At 35.2% G+C, this 20,017-nt stretch overlaps 1 long non-coding RNA gene across 6 annotated transcripts in view; it reads left to right on the forward strand.

The window, feature by feature from the left end:
- The window catches only part of LOC116086070, a 503,346-nt gene that overhangs the window by 357,944 nt on the left and 125,385 nt on the right, over nucleotides 1-20,017 (forward strand). For 3 of the 6 annotated variants that reach the window (XR_004116812.1, XR_004116813.1, XR_004116811.1), the window contains exons 8-9: nucleotides 42-678; nucleotides 2,308-2,368. This is a non-coding gene — a long non-coding RNA (uncharacterized LOC116086070). Of the gene's footprint in view, nucleotides 1-41; nucleotides 679-2,307; nucleotides 13,488-20,017 lie in introns of those variants that run through there. The other 3 variants (XR_004116808.1, XR_004116810.1, XR_004116809.1) reach the window with 1 other exon arrangement.

Consider the following 20,017-nt stretch of genomic DNA (forward strand, 5'->3'; position numbering starts at 1 on the left):
GGGTTATTTATTTATGTATGTATTTGGTTTATAATGAACAGGCATTTGAACTGGTCGAACAGGACGACGACAGAGCAGTAAGCATGAGATCATTGCAGCCGAGTAGCAAACTGGCACCCAGCCTTTTCACCCCTTCGGTTCGGGAGACGAACGTGTGCAGTTCTCATTTCTCAAGTCAGCACAGCCTGGAAGGATTCCGGGTCTCTCCCACCTTCCACCATTCTGCTGCCAGTCGATGGCAATGATTGGTGCAGATTCTGTGCAGTGTTTTGTGCCTGGAATATGGAGAAGAGACTGAAGACAAGCCCTCTGGACCTTCTTCTCTGAGAAATACCAGGAGCCCTGAAGAAACAGCAAAAAACACACCCAAACCAAACAAAACCCCTGAGCCTCTCAGTATTCGCTAGAGTGCTGAAAAATACTGATAATGATGCGGTATGCCTGCGTGAAAACAAACAAAAAAAACCAAACAAACAAAAATGCAAACCGAGACAAACCAAAAAAAGCAAACTTTGGTTTGTCCAACTCGTGAGACATCGGGCTTCGTTAACCAGCTTGGAAGGCAACACAAACTTATGAGCCTTTTTTGTTTTTATTTATTTATTTTTTATTATTATTTCAAAAACAATGGCCTAAGAGCAGTACATTGCACTTGGTGAACCCGCACTTTCATATCAGGTATAACTTTTTTTTGTTTCTTTTTATGCTTTCTATTCCATAAATCATAGTCCTTGCACTTTCAGTTTATTCTTAGCTCATTACCCACTTTACACTTTTTTCTTTTTCTTTCTTACTCTAATCGTGATTAGTATAGACACTAAACTGGAAATAGAAAAACTCTCTATAGACATATGCTTCTTGCTTTGGTTGTTCACAGAAGTTTTGGGCAGACAGTAGTGTGTTTTATTTCTGATTTTGATGGCCAGTAATGTTTTTTGTGGAGAAACGGGCTTGGGAATCAGTAGTAAAGAAAGTAAAACCTTTTCTGTAACTCACAATTTGAAATGCAAAACAAGAAATTTCTCGAAGTTCTATAAAGAGATCTTGCTTCAAAAATGCATCCATAGAATGCTAACTAAAATCACTTTTTACACCGGTTGTAGTAGAAGTGCAATGGGGATAAAAAAAAGAGCATATTCTCCGTTGAGAAGTAAAAGAATAGCTTGCTCCTTAATAATTCTACTTCTAAAAATACAAGGAAAAAGAATTTGCCCTAGAGCAGTTGAGAAGCGTTGGAAGTTGCCCTTCATTGTTGCAGGGGGAAAGTCTGTACAAACTTGCTTCAAGCTCTGAGTTGCTTGGACTCGGCAGGTGAACACATTGCATTCTAATTATTTTCTCTGTAGAAGGAAATTGCTGAGCAAATTCACCATCTTGTAACAAAATGCAGTTTTTCCTTTTTTAATGGTAGAGGATTAGATGGTATGTCCTTTTTAAAAATTTCTTTATTAAAAGTGTTTCTAAACATGCAGGAAAATCTCTGGAAAGAAGAAAAAATGCTTTGGGACATGCACTGTGTATCAGTCAAGATTACAATTTTCATATTAAGAACTGACATGATAATATTATCCATGAGAAGTAAACTTTAGCATAATTGTTATGATTTTAAAATTATACTTCATGATATCATAAACATGTAGGATAAACAAAGAGAAATATTATACAGTTGGTTAATTCTGTCTTCATTTTGGTTATATTGTGAAAGAATTATCAGACATTACCCAGACCTAATATAAAGATAACATTTGAAGCAATGTTTTATTGACTTTATTAGTTATTGTTCACTAATTATTTACAGAATAAGCTCTTATTCCTCCTTTGTTAGTGGAAAGCCAACCTCCAAAGGCTTAATTAATATTGATAAACCTGTTTTCATGTTTCTTGATCATTTAGTTAAAAAAAAAACATTTTGAATGTTATTTTAGGAGCCATTAATCTCCACACTCTTAATTATCTTATTAAGCTCCATGCCAAATCCATAGCTCTTTTCAGCTTCCACTCCTTCATTGTGAAGAACCTAGTCACTTCCGTAAGAAGCACATCCTTTCACTTTGAGAACTCTTCCCGTGAAAGCAAGGCCAACCAAAATGAACATGTAGCTGCGAACTGTGAAAGTATTTTTGTGTCATATGAGTATCCTGGGGTGGGGCCCTTGGGCTCGGCCAAGCCTTAAGAGAAAGACTTTTAAGGGTGTCCCCCTTTTGACACTATTCTCTTCCCGGCCACCTCCTTCCTTAGCTCACAATCTACACAGATGATCCCTGTAGGTGGCAGTTGTCTGATATTTTCCTTTTGTGGTTGTTTTAGGGGAACATTTAAAGTGCATATGAGAAGAGAAGAGAATGACCACAGGAGAAAATCATCTCAGGTAAACGAAAAGGCACAAGTGTATAGTATAATTAATCTAGAATACTAATGAGAAATTTACTATGTTTGTGTTTGGTATAAGAAATTGTTCTTCCCTTTATGAGGGGAATTTTATTGATGGTTTTCTTTCAAGAGTTTACAGTGTTATTTGCCTTTGTCAACCTTTTGTTTGGCTTTGTGATTAATGCCCAGTTTCTATCTTTCTGAGGACATATGTGTACTTTGATTTATACAATACAGGTACAAGATGGTTGAATAGGAAGCTATTAGTGAAAAGAAAAATATGTTCTCAGTAGTTATACCATAGAAAAAGAAGTAAAATCTGAGAGAAAGGTATAAACTCATAGTTTGTTTGTTAATCTTTTTCATATATCTAGTAAGACAACAAAGGAAAAGTATATTTTGAAGTAAAAAGACTACAACCAGTGTTTCCTCTTTTTCTTTAGACATGAAATGTATAAATATATGATGAAATATTTTTACTACAATTGGATGCATGATTGTTGATTATTTACTACAGTTTTAATAAGTAGGAGAATGATTTGAAAATAAATAATGGTGAAAATTTGTGTAGGCCAAATTATCTGTATTAAACTCTATAAAATACATTCTATTTTTATTTATTTCAAAACACGCCAAATCATGAAGTAATTACTATGCAGTATTATTTTTCACAATGAAGATATAATTAAGAAAAGCTAAATCATTTTAGATATGAGTGAAATGATTAACGATTATACAACTTATAATTTTGCTGCAGATGAGCTTAGAATCCTAAAAAAGTACATGTAACTGGTTTCATGTGTGCTCACTGGCTTGCTTTCTTCCAGTGTAGTAGCTTACAAAATTAAGAATCATTTATTTAGTTTCAACCTGTTGAACAAAGGAGTTATATGTGACTGTATGTTTTGTTGAAATGATATAGTTTTTGAGAAATAAATTTAAATGTGTTTTGTTGAAAGGGGATGTATGCTCTTTGGTGTGCTATGAGCAGATGTAAACAGTCCAGAATAGCAGAAATAACACTGATCATGTCATTGATTTTAGGGATTTTTTTATACCTTTTTTTTCCTCACTACTGTAAACGTTTAATTTCATCATAACGTAGAATTTGTGATTTTTGTGTTTTTCACAAAATCTCATTTGTTTTTAAAAAAGCTATAATGTGACTAAATCTCAAAAATCACTGTTTTATGTGAATAAATATAATCACTCTAGTGCATATACAACTTAATAATTTCTTTTTTAGTTGTAGACTTATCATAATATATCTGTGCCTCACAACAGCATAATTCATTATGCATATATTAGATTCTTAATTAGAACAGTTTAACAACAATGCTAAAATATTCACAATTTAAAGACAAAATCAATCTCTAAAAAAAACAGAAAAAAAGAAAGAAAAGAAAACTTGAAAGTTACTTCTTAATCCTCATGTTTATAAACCTGTATTTAAGTCAGTTATTTTTGAACATCTTTAACTGAGAATATGCATCCTGAAAGTACAGCCTTTAAAAATATTTACACTAAAATATTAATTTTATTTGTATCCCCTACTTGCAATAGATATTTAGAACAGATGCTACATTAGTAAAATGTCCATGTGAGACGATGCCCATTGGCATAAACCCGTAGATCCGATCTTGTGGTGAAGTGGACCGCACAAGCTCGTTTCTATGGGTCTGTGGCAGTGTGGTGATCTGACCAAGCACAGGGTAATTGCTGCTCCATCACATCTCAGTGCACTCCTGTTCATACTCCAGTACTCTTCATAGCCTTGGAACAGTAGTATCTCCATTGTCCTTCAGGTATATACTAATCCTCTCATGTCTTACAAGGCAAGTTTTAATTGTTGACTTTCTGGAAGGATTTGTAGCAGAGCCATTCAAGGCTAAATTCAACTGCAATAAACTGCTTTCCAAAGGTTGGTGTTTTTAAATAGCTGGCTTTGAGCAAAATCTGCACAGCTATGGTCAAGAAACTTCAGTACACTTTTTCAGTGGGTTAATGTGTCTTATCCACTTCAACAACAGAGTACAGTCTATCACTAGGTGTTTACATTACACTTGAACCTGTTTCTCTTCAAAATCAAGGCCTAACACTACCAACTTTTAAATGTGCTCACATTAATGGAAGTGTGGTAAAGGAGATGTCAGAAGATGCTTCATGTGACCTATACTATCAACCCACCACATTAGGGTAGTCCTGTAAGCTACAATTGAAGTTGATTTGTAAACTGCTAGAATATTCTATCTACAACCTTGCCAAGCCCTTAGGTATTTGGCCGCCATATTTGGAGGAGCGGACTGAAGATATGATAAGGAGTTTGAAGAAACATTGGAAGCTGTGTGCATCCGGGTTGAGGTAGTAGGTTGTATGGTTTAGAGTTACACCCTGGGAGTTAACTGTACAACCTTCTAGCTTTCCTTGGAGCACACTTGAGCCATCGAGGAATTCTTCATCTCTTTAATCTGACCAAGCCAATTTCTGTGCAAGAAAGTAATGTGTCATGAGTACATGAGGCCTTAATGCATTTACCTGATCATTCCAGACCTGATGGTTAAGATTTTGCTTGTGTCTACTTGTAAGCAACGGCACAACGCTATTTCTCATGGGTTGTTATTTTGTGTTTACCATTCGAAAGAATGGATGCATAGTCAATTAAGTTGTGTTAATATTGAAACTTTTGTTCCTTTCATCAATGTAATCACAAAATTTGGCATTTTCAAATAGATTATTGGCCCTTTATTATTTTATACTTAGATACTACAGAAAGAGCATGTCTAAATGATAGTAAATTTCATGTTATCTGAATTTTCTCATGACCCATCACTTTCTATCTTATGTTATACCTATATATATGTTTACTTGTATTTTCCATACTAGACTGTAAGCTCCTTGAGGGCAAAGTCCAAGTCTTATTTTTTATTATATTCTTTTAATGCTTATACATCTTAAACAGTATATATTTATAGGATCAATAAAGGGGCTATAAGATTTCAGTCTGTGAAGATTTTTTTAAACTTGAATTTCCTTTATTGACCCAATTAAATTTTCCTAACCTTAAGTTCCAGACTCTTCTAAGTCAGTAATATATTGATTTATTTTTACTGTTTTGATTTATTCTATATGTACAATTTAAAATTTGGAAATACTTTCTCTCTGAAATAAAAAGTAGAATGAACTTAATACTTACTTCATCATAGCTTCTAGTTTTAAATAATCCATATCTGTGTTAACCATGTAAATATTTTTTTCAGATAAACCATTATTCTTTTTAATAGTAATTTCAATTATAGGTCACTTTAAAAGTCTCATTTAATAATTTTAAAACTCAGAATTTTTAATTTTATGTGTCTTTCTTCTCTTCTATATTCTTTATTTTTCAAATAACTGATTTTTTTTCTGTTACGAACCTCACAAAGAGGTCATGAAATTTAATGATTAAAAAATGATGTAAAATGTAATTTTAAAATTTGGAAACATTTTTATTTAGAAAGGCATATTATATTAGCATGTAATAATGTAAATGAGACATTTTAGAATACATTTTGTTTGCTGCCCGTTTTAGTGTATTCTAGTGTGACAATATGTTAGTGATTTCATCTTGCATAGATTATTTTCACCTCTAAATTTAAATAGCGTTTGACATTAAACATTTTAATTTGCAACTACAATTATCTCTAGTAATTTGACATATGTCATATAAATATACATGTTTCATAAATATATACACATATGTATATACATATATATACATATACATGTCACCTTAATTCTTGACTACTAGTGTCTCAGAAAAAAAAGAAAGAAAGATTTTTTTTGAGATCATGCCCCCAAAAGCAAACTCCAAGAAATAAAGAGAAGGTGTGTATTGGGGAATAGAAATGGTATCCTAGAAGTGGTATCCTGTCATATAGTGTTGGTTGTGCACAAATATGGGAGAAATAGCCAAGAAAGAAAGCAGTTAGCTGGAATGTCTTTTTCATCAATTAGCCCTGAAGAATAACATTCATTTCATTTGTGTGTGTGTGTGTGTGTGTGTGTGTGTGTGTGTGTGTCTGTGTGTGTTTGTGTGTGTGTGTGTGTTTACCCCAATACTGGTTGCATAGATCTGGTGGTCACATGATATACACACTGAAAGGATCAAATACATACTATTGCAAAGCAAGTCCTGACTTCTGTTCAATGCAGGAGAGTTAATTGTCCTACAGAGGACAACTATGATATGTACTTTAAAATAAGCTATAAAATGCTATAATAGGCAGCTAGAAAGATGGCTCAGCCATTATGAAGGTTTCAGAGGACCTGAGTTTAGTTTTCAGCACTAACATGGATAGTTCATAACACCTGTACCTCAGTCTATAGGCAATCCAATGCCCTCTTCTCATCTCTGTGAGTACCTGAACAGCACCCACACACACATGCACACAAACATACACACACACTAAAGTAACTATTATATCAAGTTATAGAATTATGATCTTGTGCATGTACTTTCAAAAGGGAACTGGAATTGAAGATACCTAGGAATAAAGCCTAAGGAAGATGAAACTATAACTCATTACACTGCTTACATAGAAATAATAAAAATTCTGAAGAGCAAGGGGCATAGCATCTGAGAAGAGTTTTAAAACTTGGTGTGGTGAGAAAGCTATATTTGATAATTATATTTTTGCCTTTGAACATGATATATTTTTCCAAGTCATCTCTAGGGCTGCTAAGATTCCTGTATGTTTCTGAATAAAACTCAATGGCAAATATTAATATAAAAGTTGACAAGATTAATTTGAAATATACCAAGGTCTAGGACCATGATGATACAAGTTAGAAATAGGTAAACTGGATCCTAAAATTGAAGGCAATCATAATACATGTTGAGGATAGGCATTGGGTCACATAGGACCAACCATCCAAATTGGCAGCAGGGTTTACTGTATGCTAAGAGCTGTATAATTTGTATCAGATAAAGGATCGTCTATAACAAAAAACATTCAATTTTTAACTAATCATATTTTACCACTTTATTTCTGTCATGGTGTGATATGTTTACAGTCGGAGTGGTTGATTCAATTCATTTGGTAAATGCACTTTGATAATATTTAAAGCACCTTTTGCCCCTTCTCCTGTCGCCTCTGATTTACCTTACATTCTTTATAGCACATGACATTAATGTAAAATGCAAAGAAAGCAAAGCAGAGCACAAACCAGCATCCTATGCAAGGGATTGAGTCTTAGGTGGAAAAACCTAACCAAGTCCATAATACTGAGAGTTCACAATACTGTGAACTAAGTTAGCCAGAGGAGCTATAAAGGAATCACATAAACTACTCGGCATGAGTCCTTTTGAAAATAATCCAGCAGCACATAAACTGAGCTATTAGAATAAGTGAGTCATTTTTTTCCTCTTACTTCCTATTAGCAAAGAGTGACTCATGAGCACAGGAGATTCCCCAAGGTATAGGATTCAGGGTCTGTCATCGTGAGCCTTAAACCCATGCCCCACTTCTCTACAAAACCATTTAGTACTGATATGGGCTGACTGACCCCTGCTTTTTTCCTGAGACACATAGGGTATAGATGTGAAATGTCTGAATGAGGAATGGCATGCCCTGAAATTTTTAATTTGTTCTTTAATCTCTATGGCATAAACAGCACACCTACTTTTATAACAAGATACTATCATGCTCATCCACAAAACATTTACTGATGCAGAAAGAGAGACTGTTTCTGTTTTGATTCCCCAAAGTCTATGTACACCGTTCATTCCCATAGCAATTACTCTAAGTTCCATTAATAATAATCAGTGCCCAAAGGGACTGTGATCTGCCTTTCTACTTTTTTACATATTTAGAAAGAACCACATTTGTATTGAGTCAATGCCTGTTGTATTTAATTGAACTTTGGGATATTTATGGGTTGTGTTAAGAACCTCTGTACAAAATTATAATAACTTTTGTTTCAGTGTAAAGTTTTGTGTTTTCCAAGATATTTCCAGACACTTTGCAATGTATTATTATTGTATTGTAGGCATTCTAACGGCAACTGATGGTTCTACACCCTAGTCTTAATTAAGACCTGTGAGGTAATGCTTGAAGATTTATGAAACTAACCAGTCACTAATATTTATAAGTTCAAAACCCTTGTATAAAAAAATAAGTTCTTTCATAATGCACAACTCTTGCTGTATCATTGATGTTTTAAGACATATTCAAGTGCTCTTTCATGAATTTAAAAAAAAATTCAATAAAATAAAAGTATTCTGACATAGAAGAACAATCCTAAATCAAAGTAGACTTTTAAAGATCTTTCAATTTTGTATAGGAGATATTAGGAATATTATAGTAACTTTGGAATATGCTTGAAGGCTGATCTCAAGGCTTGTTCTTATTTCTTCATAATATGTGTGCCTTAATCTTAATTTAACTATGCTATATGGAAAGTGTGAGTTATGTGTAGTCATATTTATACCTTCATATGAAACCTCCAAAACCCCCATTGTGTTTCTCTTCCCTCTCAAAATGACAAAAGCCATTATGAAAAGGCTAAGTTTCTAGGAATAACATATTACATAGGTTTGCAATCTTCTATGAGCACTAGAAAACTTGCTGTTTATTTTGTCCAGTGGAGTCCAGAGTTGATTAATTAAAACATAAAAAAGTATGTGTGTGTGTGTGTGTGTGTGTATACATGTGCATGTACATGTGATACAACTTTGGGTGTGACATCAAGAATTAAATGTTATTCTTCTATCTTTTTCTTGAAGCATGGTCTCTCGCAGTCTTGGGACAGGGGCACAACAACTAAGGTAGACAGGGTGGCCAGCAAGACTCAAAACCTGCCTGTCTTTTCATTCCCTCTTCTGAGATAGTAACACATACCACCATGCTTGACTTCTGAGAACTAAATAGAGATTGTAATGCTTACAAGTACAGGACTTATTAACTAAACTATCTCCCTATGCCCTAATAAATAATTCATTAAAAAATAACTAAAAATAGTGCATATGTGTTACATACATTATAAAACTAAAAATCCTGGAGAAAATTTACATAAATATAAATAAAAGGATATAGATAGATAGATAGATAAGTTTATATATAGTTTTATATATACACATACACACAAATATATACCTTCTAACAATGTATATATATGTATATGTATATGTATATATGTATGAATATCTTCTTTAAGTCACAAGATTTGTCACCTGTGATCTCTAATTTTCAGTTGCTTCATGGATGTCGTTAACTAGAAAGAAAAAGTAGGAATAATTCTCTTTTCCTTGAGTCTTTTTTTCTAATTTTCCATCCATTCAACTCTACAGTATTTTGAAAGTGATTGAATTTTATTTATTCTTTCTAAAACTTTCAACTTAGAAGAACATCTCTTATTCACTGTACACTTGTATTTCGGTTGGTTTTTCTAGTATCAAATGGCTTGGGCATGAATAGGACTGACTCTAAGCAAGCACGTAAAGTACTTAGTGGATGGCTGGGAGCAAGGATGAGTAAGAGTGGTGTGACCCAGGGGTTACAAACAAGTTGTTACAAGTGCCTGTGTCTAATCCACAGCACCACAGATAATATTAGCAATAGTGATAATAGTAATAATTTCTTGGGTACATAAATATTAACTTAATTGTTCTTAAAATTGTTCTCTGTACCATCTATCAAAAAAGCTTTTAGCCACATTTGGGTAACATATTTGGAATCTAGTTGACTGAAGAATATACTAATATGTTGTAGTTAAAGTTTAAATAGCTGCATATGGCTGGTAGCTAATAAATTAATTGGATTTTGTAGTGGTGAAGTTTCTGTATGGGTAAAACTTATTCATTTTTTGAATTAATTAAAATAAATAAATATGTGTGCTCATTTTTTTCCTCAGAAGTGCCAACTTATCACATTTTCTCAGTAGTTCATAAGGGATTAAGAGAGTAATGCTTGTCAGTATGAAGTTACTGCTTAGCACTATCTGAATTTTTAAAAAAGTTTATTCAGACCTAAGCTTAGATATAATTGGGAACTCTCTCTTACATAGACTATTACTCTCATATCTACCTAACTGTCCATCTATAGATAATCTATATTCTATTATTACATATGCATTTTAAAAAATATTGGTCAAAACCTAATGTATGTGGTATTTAATTAACAAAAAAATGCAAATAATTAGCCAGATAAACATACTGGAGAATATTGAGAAAAAAGAATGCAAAGTTTTAAAATGATTCAAGCAATTGAATAGTTTAAAAAAAGTCACTGTAAGTTATGCTTCACAGTTTAGATGTAAAGTAAAGTACTAGACAGATGATAAAAATAAAGATAGATTCACGACAGGAGCACAGAAACTTCCTCTGGATCAGGGGAAACACAAAATAAAGCACCGAGTGTACTCTTACAAAACCCACAAAAACAGCACCCACACCTAACACTTGAAGTAATAAAAGGGATTTTTTGTCACTTGACAATATTAAGAAAAATTATACTATTACACTTTTATATTTTCAAAAACAAAGTATTTAGATTTTATTTTTAAAGTAGTGCTTGGCAACTTCTACCCTTAAACACTAAGTGGCATGGTCTGTGCTGTAAGCCAGGCAGTGGTAGCACAGGCCTTTAGTCCCAGCAAAGGCAAGCAGCCTGGTCTACAGTCAGTGAGTTTCAGAACAGCCAGGGCTACAAAGAACAAAACAAAACAAAGCAAGCAAGCAAGCAAACAAACAAACAACAAGAAACAATAACAACAAATGAAGTGTTTGCTATCTCTTTAAATATTAGAAAACTGCTGGGATCTGTAAATGTGTACATAGCCATGTGTTCCTATATATGTCACACCTACATGAATGGTAACTCTTTAACCTAAAACCTGGGTGTCTTCCACCATCGATTCCCATTACTTTGTCACAGTGCTTCTAGTGACCCACAAACATTCATGGTACACAGTCCCATGGGAGAATCTACTTTGTCCAGTTAGTCGCAGTGGCTGCTCAGCTTTCCTGCTCCAGTCCTTCCAGATGTTTTCTCTAGGACACTGTCTCAACTTAGAGATTCGCACAATAAATGTTCAAAGTTGGATTTTTTTTTTTTAGCAGAATTATGCAAATGACATAGGTTGCCAAACCTGTCTCACAAAAGGTAGCACATTTGCCCCTAGCTGTGATATGACCAGTTTAGTGCGGTTCAGAGTTGATCTTCTCTCTCCTGGTTACTTCTGCTCTGAAAGTCTTAAGCAATTAAAAAACGAGGAACTACAGTAAGCCCAGCTCTGCAGACTCCTTTTGACCTTAATGTTTAGGAAGCATTTAACGCTGTTCCCAAATCTAGGATTCTGCCATATTCTTCCCCTATCTTAGCATGACCCGTTAATTTTTTCCTTCCTTGTCTCATTGTAAAGCCTCCTAGATGACTGACTCTCAACCTTATTCCTTTGAAACCTGCATCAGGAAGAAGACATGGTGTAGGAAGTGTGCAATCTGGGAAAGCCATCAATGTCCTTCAGCTTACACACACCTCTTTCCACTGTGAGCACAGTCACGAACATTCTCCTTACAGTAACACAGGGACTGAACCTCACATAGAGGGTGGGCGATGCCTAAACTTAGATCGTCTGATCCATGTGACTGCAGAAATTGGCTTTACCCCAGTGCTTTGTAATAGGTCCTCATCTGTAAAGGGAAAACTCTAACATGGCTTGTATTGTGTGAGCATATTATATTGAGCAAGCATGGAGGATACTAGATTAAAAGTATATTGTTGAAATATATGTCACATGGTACAATTCATGCTTTATGGAAAGTCGTAATATCTAGTGCTGCAGAAGTTACCCAGGAAGACCATGACACAGATAATTTAAGGAGGCTCATACTCCATACCTTTTCTTTTTTCTGATTCCCCCTTCTTACCTTTGAACACCGTGGCATAGCTGCCTGAATTCTGTTTTGAACAGATCACCATTAAGTACATCTTCATTGTCAGGTGACCCAAGACAAAACATATCTCACATCTTACCTCATCTTTCTTAACTTATTGTCTGTCTTCATGCCTCTGAAGTTAATTTTTGGTTCCCAGGTATAATGTCTGTTTTAAACGCTGGAGCAATGCTGTCGGTGCTGAGCATGCATAAATTTGAAAGAAAATTAGAAAAAGAAACAAAAACTTGCTAGTCTCTGTCCCTATCTCTAAAATGCAGACAATAGTCTCTTCTATCTGATTTATTCAGACTGTGGAGAAGGTAAAAACATTTGATGGAGAAAAATAAAGGAGCATCCATAGTTTTTATAGATAACAAATCAAATCATTAAAAACCACTCCTTTGAAGTCTCGAATATGTAGACCTAGGAAAGGAGGGAGTGTCCTGTTTTCTTCCATGATCACCCGAGAACGAGAACGGATGCCGCTCCTCCCCTCACTTCTGCTCTCTTTGTCTTTCTGTCTTTCCTTCTCTGATATATGTTTTCAGGTCCTGCTGAAATGAAGCTGGGGAGTTTGGCAGGACTTAACTAGTAGGTTAATCACCTGCCAAGTTTGTGTACCATCTTGGTCCTGTCATGCATATAGGGAGCTAAAACAGTCTTGCCATTTTATCCAGGCCCCACCCCCTTGTTTTTCCTTAGCAGAGCCACCTGTTTCCACACAAGCTAAGAATGCAAGCCATTCTTGTTTGCTAGGAAGTTTTGGCTGTGCTTTTAAAACTCTGTGAGGCTTTGTTAATTGATTTTATTTTATATCTTTGAGGCAAAGTTTCAATAGTTCGGGGATGGTAGATTACATGCATCCTCTTGAGGTTTTACTTTTATTTTGTTTATATTATAAATTGCTCGTGTGTGTGTGTGTGTGTGTGTGTGTGTGTGTGTGTGTGTAGTCAGATGCCCATGGAGCTGAAAAGAGGACATACGATCCCTGTAGCTCATGTTATAACCTATTGTGAGCTACTCAGTATGGACACTGAGAGCCAAACTCAGATCATATGCAAGATCAATACTCACTCATAAACATTGAACCATCACTATGGCCACTTACCCTTGACCTTCTAAAACAAGTTCTTTACTGTTCCTTATCTTTAGATTTGGTAGACTCCTGTGTCATGGTCTTAGATGATTTACCAAGGTAGGATTCCTCTCAATTAGGATACAACATATACCTTTAAAGTTTTGGGGATATGATGTATTTGTATCACAGGTAGCATTCTTTTCTACCTATCTGCAGAAAGACCCTAGACCACCCCTAGGGATGGATACATGCCTTATACAGAATGGTCAATAACATTTCCCCTGACTCAGGCCCTTTGCCTTCATATTCTCCTGAGAATGTCAGCAGCTTTCCCAGCTGTGAGGTGGCCTTGCTTGTCTTCTGCTATGGATTAGACTTTGAAATGCATTGACCTAAAAAAGAAAAGAAAAGGTTCTTTTCCAATTTTGTTGATAATCTGGGAGCAGAGAAAATCTCTCTCTCTCTTTCTCTCTCTCTCTCCCTCTCTCCCTATCCCTCCCTCCCTCTCTCTCTCCCTCTCTCTCTCTCTCTCTCTCTCTCTCTCTCTCTCTCTCTCTCTCTCTGTCTTTCCATCTCTCTCCCTTTCCCTCTCCTTTGCTCTCTCTGCTTAAATAGTTTTCTTACAAATCATTCACTTTGTATAAAAGAACTGACAAATTTTGCAAATAAAAATTAAGAGCCATGGATTTAATTTAAATTTGAAATAGATAATTTTAAAAGTTTTTAAAATGTTTATGAGTGTTTCAATTCCTTGTATGTATACTAGTGAAGTCTGTGTGTTGCCCACAGGGTCAGAGAGTGTTGGATCCTCTGGAATTGAACTTCATAGACAGTTATAAGCAATCATGTGGTTGTTTGGAACTAAACCCAGGTCATTTGCAAGAAAAGAAAGTGCTCTTATCCACTGAGCCGCCTCTTGAAACCAATAATGTTTTATTTTAATATTAGTTTACCTAAAATAATCTGTGTTTCTAGTGTCTATTTGAAATTTATATTTACTCAGATACCTTATATTTTGATTTGGCAGCTATGTTTACATAGTTTCTTAAATATTAAAGTTTTAGTGTAGAAACATACTCAATATATTTCACTTTGTTAGCTAGGTAATAAAATATACATAGTTAGAATTAGATTGATGGTCAGAGGAAAGCACACCAAACACATGTAAGAATTTATATCAAACTACTAAAAAACTTAAAAGAAACTGTCTCCCTTAAGTGTGAGGATTAAAAGTCAATGCTCTATATGACTCAATAGCTAGGAAATTATAGCTAGTAAATCCAAAGTACCTTGTAACATCATCATACACTTTAGTAGATATAAAAAAAATTATAATGATAAAGTCACACTGGATGATAACTTCCGTGATAGTTTAAAGAGCTTTTGGACTGGCTCTACCAACATTCTTTTGTAAGCTCTTGAAGGAAATTTTATGAAACGCAAACTCTGTTCAATTCTCAGTGAACACAAGGATTCAGTAGTTTTGCACAAGTTCTTCTGGTGACACTTTAGAATTGCTGGTTCTGTAGAAATTCATTGCCCTTGCAAGAGCAGTCTCATACACATAACCTGTGTTATGTCTGTGTGCCCTCATCTCAAGGCATCATATCTTCTAGACATTTTCACAGCCTGTTTCACCCTTCATCATCATCCCAATTGCCCCCCGTGGCATGACCCTAACACTTTCCTGTTTCCATACAGCTCTGCAATGTTCAGGTGCCCAGATGAGTCTTCTCTGCACTGTCACCAGCTTCCAGTCCCCTCTTGGGTTTGTAGACTTGGGCTGGTATTCCTAGATCTGGAGATGTTCAGTGTCACTCACCAGACACATATATTCTCATCAGTGTTCACATATAGTCAATCTTGTTTTTAATGAGGAATTCATTGGGCAAGCCTAGCCCTAGTTGGTGTTCTTAATATAGAAAGCCCTTGTCTAATGTCTATGGGAGGGGAGGCCCTTGGTCCCTTGGAGGTTTGATGCCCCAGCACAGAGAGATGCTGGAGGGGTGGGGCTGAAGAGGGTTGGGGTGGGGGGAGCACACTCATAGAGGCATGGGGGAAGAGAGGGAGTTGTGGGATGGGGGTGCTTCTAGAGGGATAACCAGGAAGGCTATCATTAGAGATGTAAATGAATGGAATGATTAATAAAAATAAATTAATTAAAGAAAGGCATAACTACCTAATAATTAAGAGATACTTTCAAAGGCCATAGAGTCACAGTAAAGATAAGAACACAGTTTGTACCATTAGGTTAGACATTGAGGTTGAGCTTCTTCTCTGTGGCACGGCATCATTACAATCACAGAATGGTATGTTTGAGAAAAGAACTTTAAGTACTAGCTGAACTAGTTAGAGTGGGTTTTCAGAAAGCATTTGTTGTTACTGCTCAATCTTTTGATTAAAGAAAAGAGGAAATGTTGGAGACAGTGTGTTAGACTTGATTTCATTGGAGCTGAGAACCTTCAGTTTCACCACCCTGAGAAAATTCATCTTACTGACCCTACACATGGGTGATTAACAACTGACATTCATGATTATAAATTAATTTCCAGGGTATATCATTATATTAATATCACAGAGAATACAGGTAAATCCAATGACACAGCCTACATGTAGGCAGAAGCATAGTTATCCATGAGCTATGACTATCACACAGTACTTAATTAAAGCTTTTTGTCATATAATTGTCTTCTATGTGTTTTATGCTCACAAAATCTTTCTGTGTTCAAATATGAATCCTTAATTAGCATGTGACTACAGCTCAGTATTCTCAAATGAATGAATATGCAAGTGAATGGTAATAACCCATGTTGCTCTATGCTTCTACCTCTTATTGACAGATTTGAAAGACACATATATATATTATTATTTCTATAGATGTTCAAAATTAAATCATAGTGCATGGCAGTGATTAGGTTTCTGTCCTTTATTCCTGCTAGATTTTTATTAACATACAGTATTTTGTTCTGACTCACATTTAAGACTGGTTTTCTTTAAAATTGATAAGTTCTTTTCCTCTCTGTATTACATGCACAGAGAGCTATGTGTGTGTTTAAAAGGTTATATGGTAGAAGGTCACTGAAGTCCATAAACACAGGTTTGGGAATGACACTGCCAGTGCAGGTATATGCCAGTGCAGGTATATGCCAGTGCAGGTATATGCCAGTGCAGGTATATGTCAGTGTAGATATATGCCAGTATCATTTTGTAGTTGGATAGGCAATGTCTAAACCTTACACTTAATCCATTTGTAATTAGCATGTCAAGACATCATTGTGCTCTTGTAGGATTGAGATAGGAGCTTTTAATTTATGCTTTAAGTAATATTGAAGCAATTGTGATGTAGTAAAGATGAATATGAAAATATCTGACTGTTCCATTCATTTTAAATGTTTTGAATTTTATTAGCACATATTATTTTTATAAAAGAATGGGTTTAATGGTGAAACCTTCATAAATGCACACAGTATACTTAGTCATATCCAACTCTCCTTCACTCTCTACACTATCCCCTACTCCACCCTACCACAACCCCTGTCCTTCCCAGAATCTGCTCCCTACCCTTACTCTGTATGTGTGTATCTGTGCACATACATGTGGGTATATCCATGCTTAATGCTTTTGAATTATTTTACTTTCTGTGAAACTTGTATTCTTTCTTTAAGATCGGCTTATTCTTTCTTTAAGATCGGCTTATTCTTAGTGTTAGCATTAAAATGTCCTTAGTAATGTCGAATTAGCCTATGCTGGCATTTTCACTATCCTGTTTCTTAGTAAATATTGCTTCCTTTTGTATTTTGCCTTATTTCCTAAAGTATCACAGAACTGTACAGAAGACTCCATCAGTCACTTCTTCTTTTAGGGCAGGCAAGATCATTCCGTGGGTAAGAATGCTTGCTGCATATGCAGCAGGAGGATCTGAGTCCAGATTTCAACACCCATTGTAAAAAGCAAGTGATGGCTGCTCACATACCTGAAACTCCAGCACTCTTGAGGTGGAGACAGAGGGAACACTGGAGTCAGCTGGCTGCAGGTTTCCTGACCCAGGTCCAGGTTAATGACTCACTTTGTCTTAAGAGATTAAGATGAGAAGTGATCCAGAAAAATGCCTAGTGTTCTTCTCTGGCTGCCACACAAGTGAATGCAGATGTGCCCAACTGCATATACACATGTGCATATACCAGCACACACAGATGTACTCACATACATTTTATATATATATATATATATATATATATATATATATATATATATATATATATATATACATATATATATGTGTGTGTATATTCATATATATGAATAATAACCATATTCTCAATTAATAACCAAAATAGCAAAATTAAGTCTCAAACATTTTGACAAAGTATTTTTGAAAATTATTTCTAGAGTATCTGCTGACACAACAATCAATGAGTTACTTAGATGTAGAAAAATAAATTTGTTTAGTTGCCTCAGTATCCATAAGATTAATAGAAGACAAACCCAGAATAAAAGTTCTTTCAGGAGTAAAGGGGAGTCCTGTACCAAGTACCCGAGGACAAACCTATGACCTCTTTGTACTACATTGTGTTTTCTGTTGGGCGAGCTTCAGCTTTCTTACTTTAGAGACAAGATCTCACTATGTGGCCCAGGCATGTTTCAAACATGTGCTCCTCCTGCTCCAGCCTTCCACATGCTGCTGTTACTCATTTGAGGGTATGTGGTTCAGCTTCAAATTTCATCTTATTTTAAAGATTTACTTTTTAAAAATTTAAAAATGGCTCCTGACATTCCTTGGACATCGAAGTGGTCCCTAATAGACTGATATTTATAAGACCTGGGAATTCTTTAGACTTGACAGTGTAGTTGCCTATCCACTGTCTTCTAGTGTTGTCTGCTATGTGAAGTCAGGCATGGATAAAGTGAAACTGGCACAGTGTTTTTGTTGTTGTTGTTGTGTTTGATTTCCCTTTGTGAAGTAGAAGAAAATCAAGACACAAGTTCTTCTACTCTTCATAGCAAAATGAAGTGGTCCTTAATGTGACTAACCATTGGTTACTTTAATTTCTTAGTCATACTTGGTTTTACTGATCGTGATGGTCTATAGACTAGCTGTAGGGGATGTTAGTTCTCTTTTACTGAAAGGGGAGAAGGGAGGTGGAGGGAGCAGAATTATAAGGATTAGTATTTGATAAGGAAAAGAAATCTTATTCCAGTTCAATTTTCCTCTCTTGTATTGTGTGCTCCTATGAGCAAACTTACGCACTGTCTCCCAAGGGGGCTGCCTTAGGCTAGTGTCAGAACCCATCATATACACATAGCCCTGAGATAAAGTTCCCATTGTTATTATTCTAACATAATACCTAGACATGCTATGGTCCAGAACATCATTAGGTTCCTGTGCTATAGCTTGCTTTGTGATTAAACAGCTTTCTTCCTCAAGTTGTGCTTTAGGAACACAGTCTTCCTTTATCGATTAATATGGGAACACTTGAAGTGAGGAAACTTCAGTGAGTCTTGGATTTCTCTGGCTCCAGGAAAAGAGAAAAACATATACAGGCTGAGCTGCTTCGGTGTCAGTTTATAGGAATCTGAATCTCTTACTGTGGCCCAGACCTTTGCTTGCCTTCTGTTTGCCTCATTGATAGAATGATGGCAACACTGAAAGTTCCTGAAAAAGAATTACATGTTATAAACTTAGAACAAGGTTTGACGAGTACCAGTGGTCAAAAGACAATGCCTATAATCAGTATGACTGTTTCTTATTTGTGAAAATTAAGTGAAATATCATCTGACTTGAAGTGCATGGGAAGTGCTCACATTTCTCTTTATATATAAACTCTCTCTCTCTCTCTCTCTCTCTCTCTATATATATATATATATATATATATATATATATATATACATATATATATATATTCTCTTTTAAAATAAAATTTAAGGGGTTCAGAATTAACAGCTTCATTCATTAGATGCTTTCAGAACTGATTCTTTTTTCATTGGATGAGTTTCCATCACCATTTTTCAGAAAAAAATCATTTTGACCATTTGGAAAATGAGCATATCTTCCTGGTGTCATTGGTATTACATTGAGAGTATATATAAATTTACTTTAAGAGTTTATCTCAGTCTTGATTCTTCCTTGAAATTTTCCTGTAGGATGATGCATGAATGCCTTTTGTGTACTTCATGTAAGCATTTAGATTAGATTCAGACACAGGTTAATGTGGTCTTTGGTAAACATCAAGAAGATGATTTCTCATTGATTTGATTATATAGATTATAGACCTACCATAGTGTAACAGTCTTGTCTTTCTGCTAAATCCAGACACTACATGCGACAGAATCTTTTAGAGCCCAGTCCTTCCATTTTATGGACACAAGACATTTTCCCCTCTTAAGAAAGCAGAGAAACCTCTGTTAGCAATTGCCAGTGAAAATGAAAATCTCTCCAAGTTTATCTCAGATGGGCATTAATATTCTTCATACCACTATCATTTACAGGATTTCATTTTCCAAATGCATTTTCAAAACAAGTTATATTATTGTCCATTACCAACCACTAATGGAGAATTTTATGACTAACTTTCAGACCAGGAATGATTATTTTCTATGGGAAGATACATTTGCAAACCTAGATAGGGTAGCATTTAAATGGCCACTTATTTCTA

Source organism: Mastomys coucha, unplaced genomic scaffold, assembly GCF_008632895.1.
Source record: "Mastomys coucha isolate ucsf_1 unplaced genomic scaffold, UCSF_Mcou_1 pScaffold12, whole genome shotgun sequence".
In the NCBI taxonomy this organism is placed as follows: domain Eukaryota; kingdom Metazoa; phylum Chordata; class Mammalia; order Rodentia; family Muridae; genus Mastomys; species Mastomys coucha.